Raw genomic sequence first — 21,621 nt, forward strand, 5'->3', positions numbered from 1 at the left:
GGCTTTAGTTACTTTTCACTGAAAGTAGTTGGCAACACTGACAGCAGCAGCAAATGACAGCTGAGTGGCCACACGAAAGTGCAAATTTACAGAAGATTTGCTCCAAAGATTCCAGCAGAATGTGTGACATGTAAAGCTGCACTTATGTGTCAGTTGCTAATAAAGGTGCAAGTGATTTAGAAGCACACATCATCTCTGCTGAGCATTAAGGGTCAGCAAAAGGTGAAAGTTCATCAGGTAAATTAAAGCCCATGGTGCAGGTTTTTTTTTGGCAATTTTCTAGTTGGTAATAAACATTTAAACAGTTATCCATTGTATTTGATGTTGTAGGGTACTACAAAAAAGAAATATAATACGGAAAAGTAGGTGATATGTTAGCTTTTAGCTACAGCTTAGCGATTATTCTTATTTCTCCCACAATGCATTCCATGACGTCACATGAGGTACTCGCTGACTGTTGGGACGACAGAAGAAAGCCCGCGGCCCACCTTACAATTGAGGGAGAGTGGAGGCACACAAACCTCCACTCCCCTTGCTAGTCCTGAACAGACAGATGAAGATGATGATAATGCCTCTGTCATCAGTGACTTATCGTGGGTGCCCGAAGAGCCGATGCATGAGGAGGACTTGTTTGATGAGGAGCCACCTTACACGTGTGACCCCCATCACAAGTGAGATAGTTTAAAACCAACATAGACCATTTTGAATGCTCATTTTTGTGTACTGTAGCTTTGGTAGTTTGAATGCCCCCCCAACAACAATTTTTTTGTTCTTGTAGTGGCATTGACAAATTCATTGTTTGCCAAGAGGAGCTGATGGGCCTTTTTGTCATCTGTCCGGCCTGTTGTGAGAGGTCAGATAGTAGCATCGTGCAGCAGGAAGGAACTTTTCTTAAGATCAAGCAGGTACGGTTTTGTTTACGCAGAAGGCCATCTGATTAGAAAATCAGAATATCTAATTACAATCTGATAGCTCTGACTGTCTTGCCAGTTAATTTAATTTACAATGTATGTACCAGGCTGGCTTTATTCTATTGGTTTGTGATGGCATCATATTTGAGTGTTATACTGTATTGGTCATGTGTGTTTCATTGAAAACATGAAACCTTTGACCAGTAATGTACAGTACCTAATCTATATTGAATCCTGATATACTGTTGATTACACTTTTTTTTTTTTTTTCTTCTTCTTTTTTGTTTTTACATATCTAGGTCTGTGCATCATGTGGCTACCACCGTTTCTGGCAAAAGAAATGATGCACAGTAAAGTTGGAGAACATAATCACGAGGACTGCCTTACTGAAAGATGTTCGACAGCTGTCTCCACAGCATCAGACATTCTCCCTTGAGGCTTACCACTCCCTCATCTTGCACTTCGCACCCAAGCACACAGGGTTTTCATACCTTGGGATGTATAGCAGGTCAGTGCTATCCAAGGAATAATACAGCCAATTATTATGCCTTTTATAGTAATAATAGTACCTATTATCATGCCTATTGTAGTAAAAAAAAAATCTCAAATGTGTTATTTTGTAGGCTTCTCTTAGCGGCGCTGCATTACAATCACAATGCCAACCGCGAGACAGCACGGAAAAGTGATGGGACGGAGAAGTACTGCGTATGGTATCCAGGCTTCAGAAAAGGTGCCCATGTGGATGCGTCCCATCAAAGAGGCAGCCTCATACGGTAAGCAGTGTCATGCAGTTCTATCATATTTTGAGATGGCTCACGAGACATCTGTGATCAGTGGCAATGATCTTTATTCAGTATTATTATTATTATATCTGCAGGTTATGCAACATCATTGATGAAGGCCCTTCAGGAAAGCAACACCCATTCACCTGCAGCTCTTCGAGAGGTTAGCGCTAATTTGTCCTCCGATGCACCCGCCCCCATCGCTAAATCCTTCGAACAGGTTCCTAAGGAGGAGGCCGTCAGCCTCTTCCTAGCCCGGCAGTCACGTTACAAGAGAACCTAAATTCACATTATTATTATTATTTTTTTCCACAGACAAGTCCAATGATTTAGTTGTAAGTATTTATTTTAGTTGTTATTTATCTTCTTTCCTTCTGTCCCTGTCATCTCATTTGGTGGTGGTTTCCTGTATTCTGCATGTTTTGTGTGTTGTTGCTTTGGTTTTACTTTGCACTAAATCATTACTTTTTTTCGTCTTTGTAAGTGGCATTAATTGTCGCTGTACCCCATTCAAGGGGTCCTGCATGCTGCATGTCTGCTCCTCTGTCTGTTATTTGCATGAAATTTGTTTTATGTAATTCAAAATAATTTACCAATCATTTTACCTGTGCCTTGTCAACCTCTGTGTGCGGTGTTGTCCGGGTTCACTGTGTGTCAGCTTGATATGCTTTTGCACGTATCACTGCATATGCATTCATGAAAGAGTGTGAGTGTGTGTGAGTGTGAGTGACTGTGTGACTGTGTGAGTAAGTGAGTGTGAGTGAGTGCGAGAACCATCAGTTGACCCTCAGGTAAGACCACACTTTTGCAGGCAAAAGAAACAATGTGCAAAGGTTTCAGGTCTAGCCCTTCATCAGTGGGCTTTTTTTATATAGATTTGTTTATTTGCAACCTGTGTCTTTATTCAGTAATCCTTGTCCTTGTTCAGTAAATGTTTAGTAACCCTTACAAGCAATGCCAATAAACTGTTTTTTCTTATTAAAATTCATGTGTTCTGTGTACTTTATAACATTTTAAGGGCAATTGGGCGATCACAACAGAATAAACAATTATTTTTATTCATTCTCATCCAAACGAGGCCATTGAAAGCCCTGATAGGTTTGGTCACCACTTTGGAAGTTTTGTCTGATGGTTGAAACCACACAAGAGGGTAGAGGCTTCCTTATACTCCTCCCTAAAACTCCATAAGCCCAGCTGTATAGCCTGCCTGTACGCAGTGTACCGGTATTGCCTAGGAATAAGTAGGAAAGATTCTTAAGTTTTAAACTCTGTAAGTAGGTTGGAAACGTCATTTGAAGCCTGTCTCTTATGCATGTTTGTGCATGCAACACATCTCCTGTCACCTATTGCTGTTGTTCAAAGGACTCAGTGTAAAAACATTGGTAAAGTAAACATAAACCATGAACATACTCGTGCGTGCTGGCTTGAAGGGGACCATGATCCTGTCTGAAGTGTGAATATGCTATTTGTAGCACAAACGGATTCAGGCAGCATGCCTCAAATCCAGGATGCTGCGTTAGGCACGTTACATCTGCTGGCAGCGGGTGAGATCCTCGACCAGCGACCAAAAGCGCTCACCTCCCTACAACACAAGCTCTCCACCACAGTTTCCATGGGACGACACCGCCCACACAGACACCTGCCAAACACAGCGACACAGACGCTTACTACTCACTCACTCCCTCTCCCGGTAAGCCTGACGGTGTCAATGACAATCAATCACGAGGAAAACTAGTTGGCACTATCAACAATAATCACACTGACGACGCCTACTGGCGTCGGCTACGTGATAACAACATTTTCACCGGAGAAAGAGGTAAAAGCTTAGAAATAAAGCATAAAAGTTATTGTATGCACTGCTGTTCATAGACTACTAGCTCCAGCGGTCATTGCTGCGCTTCTAAATGATAGCAACTCACCAGGACACTACACCAACTCTCCATTCATTCTCCTCTGACCATGCACTTATTTGTCTTTGACGGCCATCTGCTCTCGGTATTTCCTCATTCAGCCCTCTCACGCCTAAACGGTTCGAAATTGTATGGCTGTGGGCCATCATAAATGTTAACTGTGGGTCTTGCCACCTCTTCCTCATCCCAGTTAGACGCCATAGTAGTCAGTGCTAGTCTGCTAGAATTAGTTCAAGTAGCTGAGAACGGCTGAGGCTACATTCCACCGCGTCTACCTCATGTGACGTCATCGCGAATCACGTAAAAAATAACCGTTTCTAACCAAAAACTACAAAAACTGGACTTTAACACCATTTTGGAGACATTTCTAACTTTATATACATATCTTGACTGCTTTATCTACCCATTAATCGACAGTGGTGTTTAACCTTCACCATGGGCTTTAAAGGACTACTTTTTGCAACAAGGTAAAATTGTTATCACAATGATTCATTTTACATGTCCATTTAAAATAATAGTAAATGAAGGTACACTCATGGCATCAAATATTTTAATTTAGTACATGGACATTCAAAAGAATGTTGGAAATTATTTATTTATGTTATGCTAATAGTGTCTTTTTCACTGCATTTAAGTTTGCATTCATAGTACACGGCTCCAGACAAACTTATTTTACTAGAAGCACTGTAAATATTAACTGAAAATGTTAGGGGTACAGGCAGAAAATTTAGGGGCGTACACCTTAAATCGACCTGCAATACTATTATTCACATTTTCCCCATTTTTCCTGTATTTCTGATAAATGCTTTGGTAATAAATACAGAAACTACATTCTGCGGTTTTATTTTAGATCACAGTCACATATTAACTGAAGCCCCTCCTCCTGTCCTTTTCCGGAAGAGAAGAGGGAATATTCGGGCGAACGCGAGATTAAAATCACATTTATAATCCAGCGGTCAAACTCGCGCGAGCAATGCGAGGCGAATAATTTTGCTCATCTCAAACAAGCCTAATTTCTTCGCGTTGTGTGTGACGCCACACGATTGTAGATGACGTCATCCACTCACGGACCAAACTCCTCGTTTTTCAACATTAAATTAAAAAACTAAATGTCGTCAAATTTGAAGGTCGCACATGTGCGAGTAGTTGAAAAAAATACTGTCTCAAATAATAGTCGCAAACATTTGGTTGCAGTCGAGTCCTGTAGTAACTTTTGAACATTATCTCCCTTGAGTTTCGGTTTGTTTTGCAGCAGTTCAGTACTCACCTGTCAAGAGCTGTTGATGTTCACTTCCTGTTTACTGACTAGAATATCACCTACAAAATACTTCATCAATTGATTTATTGTTTCAGACAATTCAGTGCAGCACAAACTGTCGAACTTTTTCTATTTTTCTCTCGTCGTGTAATTTCCTGCTCGAGTCATAAAATGGCTGCTGTTTTAATAGTTTCTCTTTCACCTGTCACCTGAGGAGGAGGTGGAGTCTGAAAACAGACAAACAACATTTAAAGCTGCAGCAGAGGTCTGTAACATGAAGGTCTCTGAATGAACTCAGGGTTTCAGGTTGACAAATTCAATCCAATCAGGTTTAATTGTATCATGATGCAGCTCATCAACTTTCTCTCGCTGTGTCTCGTTTGGAAGGATGTGTCCTCCGGAGGTCATTTATCCCCTTACAAAAATTAACCATGGTTTTACTATAGTAAAACTGTAGTAACCATGACTTTAGTAACCATGGTTTTTTGGTGGAAACCATGGTTTTAAAAACCATGGTTTTGATACCATGGTTTTACTATAGTAATATTGATGTAATATTAGAGTAAAACTGTAGTAACTATGGTTTTGAAACCATGGTTCACATACCACAAATTAACCATAGTTGTATTACCACAATTTAACCATGGTTTTCCTGTATTATTACCATGGTTTTATTAAAGTAACTTGTACTACATTACATCATAGTTATGCAACAAACTTCAAAAAATGTTCACAAGTTATTCTACTAAACAGCCTTTATTACAGCAGTTACATCATATTTGAAAGAGAATATAAACCATTAACATAATGTGTAAAAAGTGTAATATGTGACACAATGATTCAGAACAATCTATTACATAAATATTGTTGTTGGAGCCATAGCCTAGTGTGTTTTCCCGATCACATTCCCACTCCTCTACCCTGTCATTTCCTGTCCATATCTCTACTGTACAATCCAAATAAAGTCTAAAGACCATACAATATTTTAAAAATAAATAAATATTGGTAAAGTATTGCAGTAGTAAAATTGATTTCAATTGCTAGATTAAATATTAAAAAGAGCACAAAGTAATGTCCAACGAATGAGCAAAACCAGATGTTTTCATTCTATTCTCTAAACATCCTACATAAACAGGTTTTGATTATAAAAACATTTTAAAAAAATGTACATAAAGTTTTTTCTTATTGAGAAAGCTTTATATATGCTCTAAATTGTATAAGCAAGAAATGAAAGGCGGCCTTAAGAATGTTTAAAATGATATTCTTTCACATAAAATAAAAATGCAGTCATATCAGTGTCTTACATTAAGTGATTTTACTCTACATGGAGTGAGTTACCTCCTGGGGGCAGATAAAGGTTAACCAAATATTGCCCAATCTATTTTGGCAACCCCCATTTTCAAAAACGTGATGCTGCATCCATGTCAGTAGTTGTCAGTATGAAGCACTGTTAGATCTGCCAGTAGGTTACAGACCAGCTTTGATTGTTGGTTGTGTTTTATTGACTTTAATCCCATTTGAATCAGGACCTAAAATGATAAGAATATATACCATATTATTACATGGTCTCTGGAATACTTGATTCTTATTGGTCAATCACACCATCCAATGGTCTGATATTTCTCTATTCTTATTAATTGGTGTGAGATGCTTGTGACCAACCACAGATAGCTCTTAGAAACTCGCAGAGTTTAGTCTTAAAGGGATAGTTCCACCAAAAATTATATTTTTTTTACTCACCCATGTCGTTTTAAATCTGTATGTCTTTTTTACTTCAGCTGAACACAAAAGAAGAAATTTTGAAGAATTTCTGGGTTTTTTCCTTACAATGGCATTAGATAGTGGCTATTGTTTTCAAACTTCAAAGGGTTTGAGAAAGATAAAAGACCATACATATTTTAAACTACTTGATAGTATGTAAAATGTTAAATTTTTGGGTGAACTATCCTATTAATATATTTTTTTCCCCCCATATGTGTAACATAAAGAAACATAAATGTTCTTCTGATTAAATATGGTTTGCCAAATGAGAAGTTGTCTTGACTATATCAATCACCAAGCTTGAGATGAGATCACAGTCAGGATACTTATTATATCTATATACACTAGATTATGTTTATCCACATTTTATTTGGAGAGAGATTAATTTGACAAAAGTTATTTTTTTTTATCATTTTACTAACCATTAATCCAATAGAACTCACTTTCCTTCCAGTCCTATCATTCTTTTTCATGTAGGTATTGTTTGTGCAGGTCCTTATGACAGGCTGTAAAACAAGGTGTGGGATTATGTACCATATACAATACGTCTAGGTTACTATTGTAGTGGTTACAGAAAAGTAAGTTTCTTGATTTGAAAACTTACCTGACATTTGGTAAAGAGCTTGTTTTTTTTAACTGACTGATTTATATTTTAATTCCTTTAAGTATTTATTTTTAGTCTTGTCAATTTATTCAGCGATTAGATACAAGCAAATATTGAATACAATATTGAACTGTATCCATAGAATATATATTCTATCAAATTTGGTAACTGTGTTATTTTGCATTATGCAAAATAACCTTTTCCCATCTGCTTGGACCCCACTGATAGACACTTGAGGTTACATTATATTGAATAAATGACTGTTTTATTATTTTCTTGTTAAAATGGAATGAGTTCAGTGTAACAAAATGTAATGCATTAGACTAGAGTTATAAATATTAAAACATAAAATTATTGGGTATCCATTTCACAAATAGATTTATAGAAAAGTCAGAAAACGAAAACACATCCATGCATCCTTTATTCTCCATAAAGTGTCTGGTAAGACCTGTAAACACACAAACACAAAACACATCAGAATAAAGCAGTCACAAAACTACTTTATCATATTTTTCAAATATGTATACACTGTAAATCAGGACTGAACAGTCTTTCCTAACCATTCAAGACCATATCATGTATGTTCTAGGTTACATACAACATTTTCACTATTTACTCTATAGAGCATCTGTGACTTTTTAAAAGGTGCTGTAAGTGATATTAGCCATTCTAGAACTTAGTTACCTCCTTTATAGTGTCCTTGTGCATATCATAACAGTGATATTAAAGCATGACAACAGTGTACATTGTAAAGTGTTGTACAATGGCCCATACACTCCCATAGTAAGGGCATTACTGTAACCAATTTTTAATGTCTTTAAAAAAAAAAAAAAGACATGAAAGGGGTGACTGTGGCTCAGGTGGTAGAGTGGGTCAGCCACTACTCACAGGTTTGGTGGTTCGATTCCTGGCCCACATGGCTCCACATGCCGAAGTGTCCTTAGGCAAGACACTAAACCCCAAGTTGCTCCCAATGGCAGGCTAGCGCCTTGCATGGCAGCTCTGCCACCATTGGTGTGTGTGTGAATGGGTGAATGAGTCACAGTGTAAAGCGCTTTGAATACCGCTAAGGTTAAAAAAGCATTATATAAGTGCAGACCATTTACCATTTACAAAACCTTATGCCACAGATGCTATCAATATACTGTAGCTTAAAGGGGTCATATTAGATTTTTTTTATTTTGTCCTACCCTCTCTTGAACAGCTTGCTTTCATTGTTCAGTTTGTTTCGAGCTGCCCCTCTCAGCTCCTTAACACTGGCAGTGGGGAATTTTTTTAAAGTGTAATCTGAAAAAAGTATTAAGAGAAAAATAGAGCCAAAGTCAGCAAACTGATTCACTAAAAAAATTCACACTACAATAATAAAAAAGAAATAAAAGTATACCAAAAATGCCATTAACAAGCTTTCTATCCAGAGATGGCTTCACAGCCTCTGTTGCGCTTCCTTTTTGTCCTGTTAGGGAGTGTGTTGACAACTCTTCACGTGTGAAGACAACTCCAAGAAGATCACAGACCAGTTTAGTGGGATGTTGATGACTGCATCTCAAAAGCTTGACTTTGTTTACTTTAACACCATCAGCAATGGTCACCTAAAAAATAAAAAATAGTAATAATAATTTGAACAACTTCTACCACTCCATAAGGCAATTAAAAAAGTATAAGGTAATACCATTTAAAGAGAATCTGCTTTATTTAGTGGATAATCTAGGACTTATTCAAATTTTCTTAAACGTACTATAAATACTGGATTAAACATTTAGTACTTATGCATTTATTCCTGTAAAAACAAAAATAGTAAAGGAACTAAATAAGCTACTCCAAAAAAGTCTTGTTACAAAAGAAGTACATTTGTCTATTCAAACCAACCAAATATTTTAATTTGCTAGCATCTTTTAAAGGGTTAGGTCACCCAAAAATGGAAATTCTGTCATAACTTACTCACCCTTATGTTGCCCTAAACCTGTATGACTTTCTTTCTTCTGAACAACACAAAAGGAGATTTTTTGAAGAATGTCCTGAGCTCTTTTCCACCCAATGACTGTATGACTAAGATTATCAAACCTCAAAAAGGATGCAAAAATTACCATAAAAGTAGCCCACATGACTAATATTTCCCCTTGTGTGTTCCACAGAAGACAGAAAGCCATATGGATCTGAAAGGATAAGGGGGGTTGGCAAGAGTTTGTAACATTGTAACATCGTTTCATTAAGCTTGACTGAGAAAGAGGCATTTTGTTAAATCTGCATTATCACGCAGTAGGGGACTTTTTTTTTTTTTTTTAAACAGAGGAAACACAGAACTCTGCCCATTCAAACAGTGTCAGATGCGGTGCTTGAAGTGGGCGGGTATGCAGTGGTACGGAGTACCTATAAAATAAAATTTTATTTACAGTACCGGGACTTTTTGTTGCATACCTGCAGTGTTTGAAGTGGGCGGTACACACAAGTGTTGTACATAAACAGACAGACGGAGTTACAACCTCCAAAATGCAAAATACTGTATGGCTTTTATGTCTCATGTCTCATGTCTGCGTTGTTCTGCAAGTACACAGCCAAACCACTAATTGGCGATGTCGACAGGAGCAAAGCATAGAAGAAGTTACATCCGTGCATCCACCATTGCTGAAGCAGCACAAATGCTGGCTAGTAGACTGGAGTTTATAAGCATTTAGTGTAATTGTCTTTTAAATCTAACTATTATGTCACGACATATATTGTTGTAATATATATAAACAAATATACTATTGACATTTTTGGATCTCTAGATTAATTTTATATATTTATAAGACTTAACATTTTCACAGAAGAAATTATTTGTGTTTGGAAAAACACAAGGCTGAGAAAATATTATATAGGGTGAACAATTCCTTTAAGAAATGTAGAACAACAACCTTCACATTTACATTGATAACCAATTGTGCATGCTTTAAAACAACAACAAAACTTACATCATCCTCGCAAGAGTTCTCTTGGTTGGGTTGAGATGAGTGTGGATGTGCAGGTATGACTGGATTCTGCTGTTTGAAGAGGGGCATCTTGCTACTATGCCCTCCTTAAGCTCACACAACATACTTTTCAACTCTGAAAAAGTAATTCACAAAGTTGTGCATTACATATTTGCCATGAAACATCAGTTAGAATATAACTTTAATTAAGAATCACTAATGATAACATTTCAATTTAATACACTCCATGTATTGGTCAACATGACCAGTCCACTAATGAATGATAGTGTCTCCATACAATTCAAATGTTTCTGAAACTTTGAGTATAATTCTGATTAGATTAGTCTCTGCAAAGTAGTCAATTATTCCAATACAGTATCTTTACATAAACATGAATACAATTCTGAAATCAGCAGGTTTACCATTTATGGTGTCCAAGCGAAGAACTAGTCTTCTGTTGTCTTCCTCCATCTGCTTCAGTTTTTCTTTTAAAGCACTGCATGATGTGCATTTTTGTGGAGCTGTACTGTCCTAAACATATATATTTGGTAGTATAAATGGTTGCAATATTTAAACTACACAGCTAAAACTGTCATAATGATGCACTAAAGCATGACTCACATTTAACTGTTCCTTTCGTTTTTCCAGTAATTTGGATAAAAGACTAGGCCTCCTTTCAGTCTTAAATAAAAACAGCATAGTTAATTTGGTTTCTTACCATAGTTAATTTGGTTAATTTGTAGTTAGTTACAACAATTTATCAGGATTAAATACTATTTTAAACTATCTTAAATTCTGCATACCTTCTTTTTTTTTATTTCAGTTTCCTCAGGCTCTTCATCTGAGGAAGAGACACGCAGAGGTTTCCTCTTCCTTTTTCCACGACCACATTCCTCTTCACTTTCATGCCCCTGTATTAATTGCTCTTGTCATTTTATCAGACTGCGATGATCATCTGGTAGGAAAATAAGTGTTGTAGAAAATACCCAATAATAATATTTGAATAAAGTATATTTTTTGAAAAGTGACTCAAGTTTTAAAATATCTGATATTACATTTACTTAAGTATCAAATAAAAGTGTATAACAAAAATGGTACAGCAGATTACAATTATAAGGGTTTCTGTAACTTAAAAATGATCTAATGGACAGCCTCTTCTGTGCCCTTACTTAGGCAATAGACTTTCATAGGAAACAATCTAAAGCATTTCTGATGGATTTGCTAAACTGTAATTGGCCTGTAATTGTTAAGGGCGGGCTTAGCGAATGTGGAGGCAGACGAGGGGCGAGGATCTAAGTGCAGGGTAGCTTTATTGGAAGGGTTGAAAACTAAAACAAAATCAAAACAAAGGAATCAGAATCAGATCAGAATCAGAATCAACTTTATTGCCAAGTATGCTTACACATACAAGGAATTTGTCTAGGTGACAGGAGCTTCCAGTCAACAACAATACAAACAATACCAAAAACAGCAGCAAGACATAGGTAATTAAAAACAAAAAGAACACAAAAATAAATAATTATACATATACGTACATACACTCACCTTCATACATACCCACATACACACACGTAGTGCAAATCTAATACAATCTGTATATAAAGAACAAAAAACAGTATATTATGTACAGAGCAATGTAAGTTATGGCAGAAGTGGATATGTTGGATAATATAAATTAAAATTAAACTGTGTATTGCACATAATTATTGCTCAATGGGGCAATTTAATTGTTCATTAGCCTGAGGGAAAAAACTGTTCCTGTGTCTGACGGTTCTGGTGCTCAGAGCTCTGAAGCGCCGGCCAGAAGGCAACAGTTCAAAAAGGTAGTGGGCAGGGTGAGTGGGGTCCAGAGCGATTTTACCAGACTTTTTCCTCACTCTGGAAGTGTATAGTTCTTGAAGGGGGGGCAGGGGGCAACCAATAATCCTCTCAGCAGACCGAACTGTCCTTTGTAGTCTTCTGATGTCTGATTTCGTAGCTGCACCAAACCAGACAGTTATTGAAGTGCAGAGGACAGACTCAATGACTGCTGAATAGAACTGTTTCAGCAGCACTGGTGGCAGGTTGAACTTCCTCAGCTGGCGAAGGAAGTACAACCTCTGCTGGGCCTTTTTCACAATGGAGTCGATGTGTATCTCCCACTTCAGGTCCTGTGAGATGGTAGTGCCCAGGAACCTGAATGACTCCACTGCTGGCACAGTGCTGTTTAGAATGATGAGGGGGGACAATGTTGGGGTGTTCCTCCTAAAGTCCACAATCATCTCCACCGTTTTGAGCGTATTCAGCTCCAGGTTGTTTTGACTGCACCAGAAAGCCAGCCGTTCAACCTCCTTTCTATATGCAGACTCATCATCATCTCGGATGAGACCGATGACAGTGGTGTCGCCTGCAAACTTCAGGAGCCTGACAGAGGGGTCCTTGGTGGTGCAGTCATTGGTGTACAGGGAGAAGAGAAGTGGGGAGAGCACACATCCCTGGGGGGCACCAGTGCTGATGGTACAGGTGGTGGAAGTGAATTTTCCCTGCCTCACAAGCTGCTGCCTGTCCGTCAGAAAGCTGGTAATCCACTGACAGGTAGAGGTGGGAACAGGGAGTTCGTTTAACTTAGCCCAGAGTATATCTGGTATGATTGTGTTGAAAGCCGAGCTGAAGTCCACAAAAGGATCCTTGCGTATGTCCCCGGTCTGTCCAGATGTTGCAGGATATGATGCAATCCCATGTTGACTGCATCATCCACAGACCTGTTTGCTCGATAAGCAAATTGAAGGGGGTCCAGAAAGGGTCCAGTGATGTCCTTCAGGTGGGCCAACACCAGTCTCTCAATGACTTCATGACCACAGATGTCAGGGCTGACAGGTCTGTAGTCATTAAGTCCTGTGATTTTAGGTTTCTTAGGGACGGGGATAATAACTGAGCGTTTTGAAGCAGCATGGGACTTCACACTGCTCCAGTGATCTATTGAAGATCTGAGTGAAGATGGGGGCCAGTTGGTTAGCACAGGAACGAAGGCAAGCTGGTGAGATGCCATCTGGTCCTGGAGCCTTCCTTGTCCTTTGCTTCCGAAAGACACGGCACACATCGTCCTCGCAGATCTTGAGTGCAGGTAGTGTAGCAGGAGGGGGGAGGAGGGGGGTTGCAGGAGGTGTTAATGGTTCTGTGAAATGAAGGTCCGAGTGCATGTGGGGTGTGAAATCGGGCCTTTCAAATCTGCAGTAAAACACATTCAGGTCGTCAGCCAGTCGTTGGTCCGCCACAGGGTTGGGGGTAGGAGTCCTGTAATTAGTAAGTTGTTTCAGGCCACTCCACACTGATGCAGGGTCGTTAGCTGAAAACTTGCTTTTCAGCTTCTCAGAGTAGCTTCTTTTAGCCACTCCGATTTCCTTATTCAGTGTGTTCCTGGCCTGATTGTGTTATGGGGAAACACAACAATGGGGAAACACAACAAAAACACGGAAAACATACAACGGGAAACTGGCAGGATAAACATGAAGAAATACAAAGACAAGCATCCATATACATCGACGATCGACAAGGGAATGGAGAACAAACAGGGTTTATATACACTGGAGACATGATGATAACAAACTACAATCAGGTGAGCACAATGACACAGGGCTGGCAGTGATGAGGGCCGGGGATCATGGGAAGTGTAGTTCTTAGACAAAGACAAGTGAAACCAGGGCAGACAACAAGGAAAACGTGACATGGAATCTGAACAGTGACGAGTGACACAGAAAACACGGGGCAGACAACAAGGGAATCGTGACACCTATCGCTACTGCACATCTTGTTTCCATTGAAATACTTATTTGATAAGTACTTTTCATCAATCACCAATCAGATTGAAATTCACTTTTACTGTGAGTCCTGCAAAGGATACATTTGTAAGGAAGAAACAGTACTCAGCAAATGTCCTCACTGTGATCTTCCTTTTAACATGTCATTGAACCTTAAAAATGGGTCTTTCATGATCTATTTGCCATTGACAACACAATAGAAACGGACTGATTTATAATAGAAATGAAAACCTTAAGCGAAAGATGTATGGAAATGTGTATGTATCTTATAAATATTGTAAACCTTTTAAACCACACAGTTATTTATTTTCTTATTTATTATTTTAACATATTGGGAAAACAATCCTGCACACTATCTTGGCTAGCAAAAAATGTCACATTTTATTAAGCAACGTTTCGGTCATTCGAATTTCAACAGGCATTAACAAACAGAGTGCAACGGCACTACATTTTAAATCTGTTATGACCAATCAACCCCTCTGATGACTATGACATCACAACCAATGACAATAAAAAAGAGAGAACATCTAGAAAACACTTATAAATACAAAAAAGAGAAAAAACAAGGCTGATTTTACAGAGATGTGAGATTTATTGGATCTACACACTTCAAACATTATCTCCTATGGGACTTAATGATGAAGCCTTGTTTCATGTGATGCTGTAGATGTACTGTATGTTTAGTTTTTTTCTATGTACATGTAGGTGTGTGTATGCATGTATGTATATATGGAACATAAATTAAAGAAGAATCTGTATTTAATGGTGAGGGTTACCTTACAGGTGTAATTTATTATAGGGATTTGAGCTGCTGTATATGTGATGTTTTTTTCTCTTTTTTGTATTTATAAGTGTTTTCTAGATGTTCTCTCTTTTTTATTGATTGTCATTGGTTGTGATGTCATAATCATCAGAGGTGTTGATTGGTCATGACAGATTTTAAATTTAGTGCTGTTGCACTCTGTTTGTAAATGCCTGATGAATTTCGAGTGATGAATAAAATGTAAAAAAATATTCTAGCCGAGATAGTGTGCAGGATGTTTTCCATTTCGACTTTGCTGAAGCGTGTGTCCTACGCACATATCGTTTTCTTCACAGGTGTGCGGGGTTAGTCATTTATTGATTCTTTTACTGCATTACCATGCATTTGGATTTCCTTGATATTGCATCCTATATATATATATATATATATACACATACATATACATACACATATACAGTATATATGTATGTGTGTATATATGTATGTGTGTATATATATATGTGTGTATATATATATGTGTGTATATATGTATGTGTGTATATATGTATGTGTGTATATATGTATGTGTGTATATATGTATGTGTGTATATATGTATGTGTGTATATATATATGTGTGTATATATGTATGTGTGTATATATATATATATATATGTGTGTATATATGTATGTGTGTGTGTGTGTGTGTATATATATATATATATATTGGATTTCCTTGACATTGCATTGCCTTGCTTATATAAAAATATTTTGACATGATGCTTAAATTTGTATGCAGGTACAGTTTGAAACCTTTTCAAAAACATATGTATATATATATGATGTGATAAAATCGTCATCCTACAAAAATCATATTAATGATATGCTACAAGAAGCCTTGTCATGTTTTCAGATAATATATTTTGTTTCCTCATATACATGAATAAATATGTTTGCTAGCATGTCATTTTGTTTTTCATTTTAACTCTAAAATATGCATCTGGCATTATGGCTGTGTTTTTCATATGAATATTTTCTTATTTGAAAAGAGATACCTCTTTTAATGTGTCTTTGTTATATGGTAAACAATACATAAACTATAGGGACAAAGGTATACTACATTTTCTGGTTGGTTTCATCTGTAATTACAATGATTTTACTCCGAATATTGAGTTAAACTTTGGTTACTACATTAAAACCATGGTTAATTTGAAATTACTATGATTTTACTACACAGTAAAACCATAGTCAATTTTAAGTCTATGGTTAAGGCACAGGTACTGTAATAAAACCATGGTTAATTTTGTATTTACTATAGTTTTACTTTTAATATATAAATTATAGTTAAAACGTGGTTACTGCAGTAAAAAAATTGTCAATTTTGTAGTTACTATGGATTTACTACAAAAAACCATAGTTCAACCATGGTTGTTATAGTAAAACCATGGTTTATTTTCGTAAGGGTCGGCCGCATACGTCATCAAGGCTTGTTGTCATGAGGTCGTTACCATCAAAGACAAGGGATGGGAGTTCACAGAAGACATCTAGCGAGTGAACAAAAGAGTTTTGTACTAGTGAAGGACATTTGTTTAGTTTATTAAGTGAACTACAGACCAGATTCCCTCTTCAATAATCAATAATACATAGAGACTTCTATCTGGATAAAACACATCTGTTATTCCAAATGGGGTCCTATGTGGGGTAAAGTTGTGATTATATAATAACTCCAATAGAGCAAAATCTCTCAGTGAAAAGATCATTTGACTGGAAGTTTTGAAATAATAAAGTCACATTTTAATAGGAAATCAATTCCACCCAATCTCCTAAATATACCTTTGGGAATGCAAAACCAAAAACTATTTTCACTAGTTATAAACCATTTAATCTTCAACATGCCATTTATACACTGAAAATCAAAGGCTTGTAATCCACCATTCTCATAATCTTGTGTAAGTTGTGCTCTCTTAATGTAATGTACACGCTTTTCCCATATAAAATGAACATTAATTTGATTAATGGTCTTAATAGCTCTATTGGAAGAGACCAGATGCAGGTAAATACACCTGCAAGACTCTCATGTTAGTTCAATAAATCCTTCCAAAAATAGATAAATCCCTTTGCATCCATACATCAAGTCCACCGTTGCATTCATTCCTTCTATTCCAGATATTTAGTTTCTCCTTGATCGCTTCATTCTTGGGAATGTGCATAAATATTCCACATTGGATTTGACTGGGATATTATATGCAGTTTCAAGGGAGCATTCATGTATTGTGATAATTTCACATTTATCAATATTATGTTTTAAACCTGAAAATGTGGAATATAATTAATTATTTCAGTTGCTTTGAGAATCTGATCAAGAGCTCTTAAAAATAAAGTTGTGTCGTCCGTCAATGGACTAATCACAATTTGATGTCCAAACACATTTAGTCTTTCAATATTTGAATGTTTTATAAGGATGACCAACATCTCTGTAGCCATAATAAATAATGAGCTGAGATGGGACAGTCTTGTTTAACCCTCTTTTGATGTCAAATCTGATCTATTGATATCTGTGTAGAACAACTGAATAATCTTACCAACATTTTCACCAAACCCGTAAATGTGTAAACATGTAAAAATAAAAGAATGATCCAGAATATCAAACGCTTTATAGAAATGTAAAAATAAGTCTAAAACCAGTCGAATATTATTATGTTTAGATCGGCCTCTAATAAACCCAGTTTGTGTCTCCCCAATAACTTCAGATAAATCAAGTCTCAAGTGATTGTTATATATATGGGTTAACAGTTTATACTCATTATTTAACAAAGTAACAGGTCGTAAATTGTCCAACAGTCTAGGGTCCTTCCCCGGTTTGGGAATAAGTGTGATTAATCTTGTCTCATTGAGGTAGAACCGAATTATAAGATATTTCCTGAAAAGTCGCAAAAAGAAATTCCCTCAATAAACCCCAAAAATGACGATATAAATGTGACGTAAATCCATCTGGACCAGGTGATTTATCTGATGACAAACACGTGACAGAATCAAGCTCTTCAATTGTTAACTCTTCATCACATGTCATTTTAAATTGTTCATCTATTTGAGGGACAAATTCACCAATTTCTTCAAAAAGGGAATTCGGATGTAAAATGAATGAAGAGGACGAGTACAGGTTCTGATAAAAGATTTCTTTTGCTATTAATTTAGCATCAGAACATTCGACACCATTAATGATTCAAGTTTTAATTGTGTTTTTTACTGACGCTTTTTCTCTAACCTACAAAAATAAGCAGATTTTCCCTTTTTCCATCATTTATCTCTTGATCTAATGTTTGCACCTCTGACTTTTCTCATATAAATTATGACTGTGATTACAGAGATAACAATCGTGATGTGTCATTCTCTGTCAAACTTCATTTGAACATTCATTTATTTCTTTAATGAGAGATCTCTTCTAAAAGATAACATATATTTAGTTGTTTACTGTAAGAAATAGATAGTTGACGAAGTTTGTATTTAAAGAATTCCCATTTACCCTCCCAGGAACCCAAACTATTATCTCTAATAATATCTGAAACAGTTTCTTCCACCGCTTCTTTTTCCAGAAGACCAGAGTTAAACTTCTAATATCCTTTATTACAGAAAGGTTTATCTTTTTGATTGATCATCAGTTCAGTTGATCAATGGTCTGTAAGGGGAGCTGCAGATATGCAAGAGGTGGACAGATAAAGCTAAAATCAATTCGGGACTTGCTAGAAGCATCAGGATTAAACCCAGAAAATAGTTTTGAATACAGGTTTGATTCACACAAGATCTATTAAACCTTGTGAGAGGTGAGGAATCATCTATAGTTTGTTACGGGACGTATAATGATTGGATCCAAGTGCAAAGTGCGAATAGAAGAATTTAATATAATATAAATCTTTAAAATAACCATAAACAAAACACACAAATAATAAATACATACATTGTTATTTACAATGAAGTGCCGTGTGAAAGGAGCAATGGCTCTTATCTCAAGATAATAAATAAATTGTGATCATGAACTAATAACATTTGAATTATGTTAAGATCGCGACTAACAGGTCAGATAAAATGTTGTCCATGGTCAGTTAAGACTGAACGTGTTCGTGTACGTTTAAAAAGCGACACAGCGCAACAAATACAACAGAACACGTGTCTCGTGGGACGTTTTAAAAAGTTTCAAATCTTTTCGCGTGACACGGTGTCATGGTAACACGGCCATAGAGCTTCCGTAGAGGAAGACGCTCATTATCTGATGATTCGAATATGGATCTAAACATCATAGTAACTTGATCTAGAAATGTTTAAACAAAACTATTACAAATAACTTTCTTTAAATACAAACACAACATTGCAGATCTTTGAAACCTTTGGCCAGAATTCTGCCCATGACCTTCCACTCTTCTTCTTGCCACTTTGGTGACAGCAAAGGATCCCTCATATCTTCCCCCTCAGCAGCAATATCAATAACTGTTGTCCAGAAGGCAGAGTAGTCATCTCTGGATACACATTGGGCATCAGCCCCATCTCATCAATGAACGTGAAAGTCAGGGGACAGGTGATGATAATGTTTTCATCTTTAAAGTGTTTTCTGATATCGAACGCTTAAATGTCTTTGATAGCCAAATATTTATAAGTCAGCTGGCTGAGGACACAACCTTGTTTCTAAAATATGTTGAGCAGGTCCCAAAGGCCATTGAAATTATTGCCTCATTCTCAAAAGCATCTGGTTTACAATTGAACTTGAAAAAGTGAGTTATTAATTATACATGACTGCCATCTTGAGGCTGCATATGGCATCCCTATTAAAACTACTGTCAAATACTTGTGTACATATAATAAAATATACTAAATTAAGTGAAACCTTAAATGTATGGAACAAAATGGATGAATGTAAATCAAGATTAGACAGATGGTTAAATAGAGATCTTTCTCTTATTGGCTGCATCTATTTAACCAAAATATAAAGCCTTTCAAGATGTATTTACCAGCTTATTCTCTGTCTATCTCCAACAAAGCTACTAAAACCATCAATAAATTAAACTAGGATTAAATTTGGAAAAGAAAACCTCAACCTGTCTTCACAAAAGAATTTGCATTGTACCACAAATCTCTTGTTTGTGGAGAAGAAAACCGCAAATAGACTGCTTAATTTCATTGACACCTTAAAATGAACCGAAGCCCCTTAAACATTTCTCTTTATTTAATTCAGCATTATGTTTTATCCTGTGTGCTCCGTTTCTTATAAGCTTCGATGTTGTTGTGACATTGTTCATTCTGCCAAATACTGTTGTACAATTTATATCTCCAATAAAAAAAAACTTGCACTACACAGCTTTCTCCAGAGAGAGTATCGTAGAAGAAGAAGAACTCTTAGGACATGAGCGCCCTCTAGTGGCTACTATAAAACTTACAGTATTACAAACTTTTTTTATTGCGATTTTAACAACAGAGAATACAATAACACACAAACAATCTTTCAGACAGCAAATAAGTTATGTCTCAATAGTCAACCAGAGAAATTATATAAAAATTAAAATTAACCTATTGAAAAATATTTTCTAGAAAATGGAAAGAGAAAAAAAGGGCGCATAGTATTAAATATGGTACAAATTCTAGATGTTTTTATGGCTCTTATTAACAGACACTGAGATTGTATTTAAATAAAACTTCAATTCTTGTTTGAAGATGTTAAAGCAGGATTTACTTTTTGAATATTTACATTTCTGAATATAAAACTTTCCAATGAATAAAAGAAGGTTTATACAAAGCTGGCTTTGATTAGATTCTTGTCATTAATATAAAACCCAAAAAAGAATGTGTCTATAAGAGAAGGAAAAATCACAAAACACTTTTTGGACAATCAAGGCTTTAACCTTACTCCAGAAAGACTGAGCAAAAGGACACTCCCAAAACAAATGACTGACAGTTTCAGAAGAAACTTCACAAAAAGAGCAGCATGTATCAATGTGACTTTGACATTTCTGACAGGATCAAACCTGTAAATCATTTTAGAAGATATTTCTTTAACTTTATTTAGGAAACATTTCTGAGGGAGTGACCAAACATACGTCCACTTAATATCATCAGAAACGTTGTTCCAATCAGAGATAATGGATGGAAATGAGGTAACAAGGTTCAGAAATAAAGAGCTGATTTTGTAATTGGATTTATGAACAGAGAAACAAATAGAAGCAACCGGATTCAGGGCTGCGGGGACAAACACAAATCATTGAGACACTATTATTGTTTCTAAAAAGCACACAAATTTCCAAAGAGATGACCTTGAAAACTAGATTCAATTCTTTCCTAGATACTGGAATTTCACATCTGCATATAAAATCAGAGTAGTTGAATAAATGACCATCCTTATCAAACAGCTGGTTCACTAACATCACTCCATTACTGAACCAGTTTTCCAGAAACAATGATTTCCTCTTATGTAGAATATTACAATTATTCCAAATAAAACAATTGTGTGGTGAGAAATTGTGCTTGTAAATAATTCCCCAAGACAAAAGCATTTGCTGATGATCATTGGAGAGTTTAATAGGAAGTTTACTAATAGAATAGTTGCACATTAAACGAAAATATAAACATCCTATTTGAGAGAAGACATATGGTGGGATTACACCCCAAATAGAAGATTGATTGTGGAGGAAGCGTTTAAGACAATTCATTTTAGGGTTTTATTAAGAGAGTCAAAATCAATCAAATTTAAGCCGCCCTTATTATAGGAGTTTAATATAACAGATTTTCTAATATAGTGAGTTTTAATTTTCCATAAATATTTAATCAACATTACATCAATTAAATTGCAAGTAGACTTATCCACAAATAGAGACTGAGCAGCACAAGACAACCTGGAGAAATCTCAGTTCTGCCTTTCAGGGATAAATCT

The 21,621-nt window shown here is 36.3% G+C and overlaps 2 protein-coding genes and 3 long non-coding RNA genes across 12 annotated transcripts in view; 1 reads left to right on the forward strand and 4 right to left on the reverse strand.

The window, feature by feature from the left end:
- The window catches only part of LOC127652423 (protein NLRC3-like), a 170,897-nt gene that overhangs the window by 103,627 nt on the left and 45,649 nt on the right, over positions 1-21,621 (reverse strand). For 6 of the 8 annotated variants that reach the window (XM_052138566.1, XM_052138575.1, XM_052138563.1 and 3 more), the window contains exon 1: positions 4,871-5,049. The exons of the other annotated variants lie outside the window; for them this stretch is intronic. The gene's annotated coding sequence lies outside the window, so the exon portion shown is untranslated. Of the gene's footprint in view, positions 1-4,870; positions 5,050-21,621 lie in introns of those variants that run through there. 8 annotated transcript variants of the gene reach the window in all.
- The window catches only part of LOC127652414 (NACHT, LRR and PYD domains-containing protein 3-like), a 252,794-nt gene that overhangs the window by 30,497 nt on the left and 200,676 nt on the right, over positions 1-21,621 (reverse strand).
- Positions 1,655-2,326, forward strand: LOC127652476 (uncharacterized). Its single transcript, XR_007971726.1, has 3 exons — positions 1,655-1,684; positions 1,789-1,856; positions 2,009-2,326. It is a non-coding gene; the product is annotated as an uncharacterized LOC127652476 (long non-coding RNA).
- LOC127652479 (uncharacterized) lies at positions 7,619-10,236 on the reverse strand. The gene is made up of 4 exons (XR_007971728.1): positions 10,175-10,236; positions 8,611-8,815; positions 8,417-8,513; positions 7,619-7,674 (listed from the first exon to the last, which is right to left on the reverse strand). It is a non-coding gene; the product is annotated as an uncharacterized LOC127652479 (long non-coding RNA).
- Positions 10,278-10,810, reverse strand: LOC127652481 (uncharacterized). The gene is made up of 3 exons (XR_007971730.1): positions 10,793-10,810; positions 10,594-10,702; positions 10,278-10,307 (listed from the first exon to the last, which is right to left on the reverse strand). It is a non-coding gene; the product is annotated as an uncharacterized LOC127652481 (long non-coding RNA).

Source organism: Xyrauchen texanus, chromosome 12 (genome assembly GCF_025860055.1).
Source record: "Xyrauchen texanus isolate HMW12.3.18 chromosome 12, RBS_HiC_50CHRs, whole genome shotgun sequence".
In the NCBI taxonomy this organism is placed as follows: domain Eukaryota; kingdom Metazoa; phylum Chordata; class Actinopteri; order Cypriniformes; family Catostomidae; genus Xyrauchen; species Xyrauchen texanus.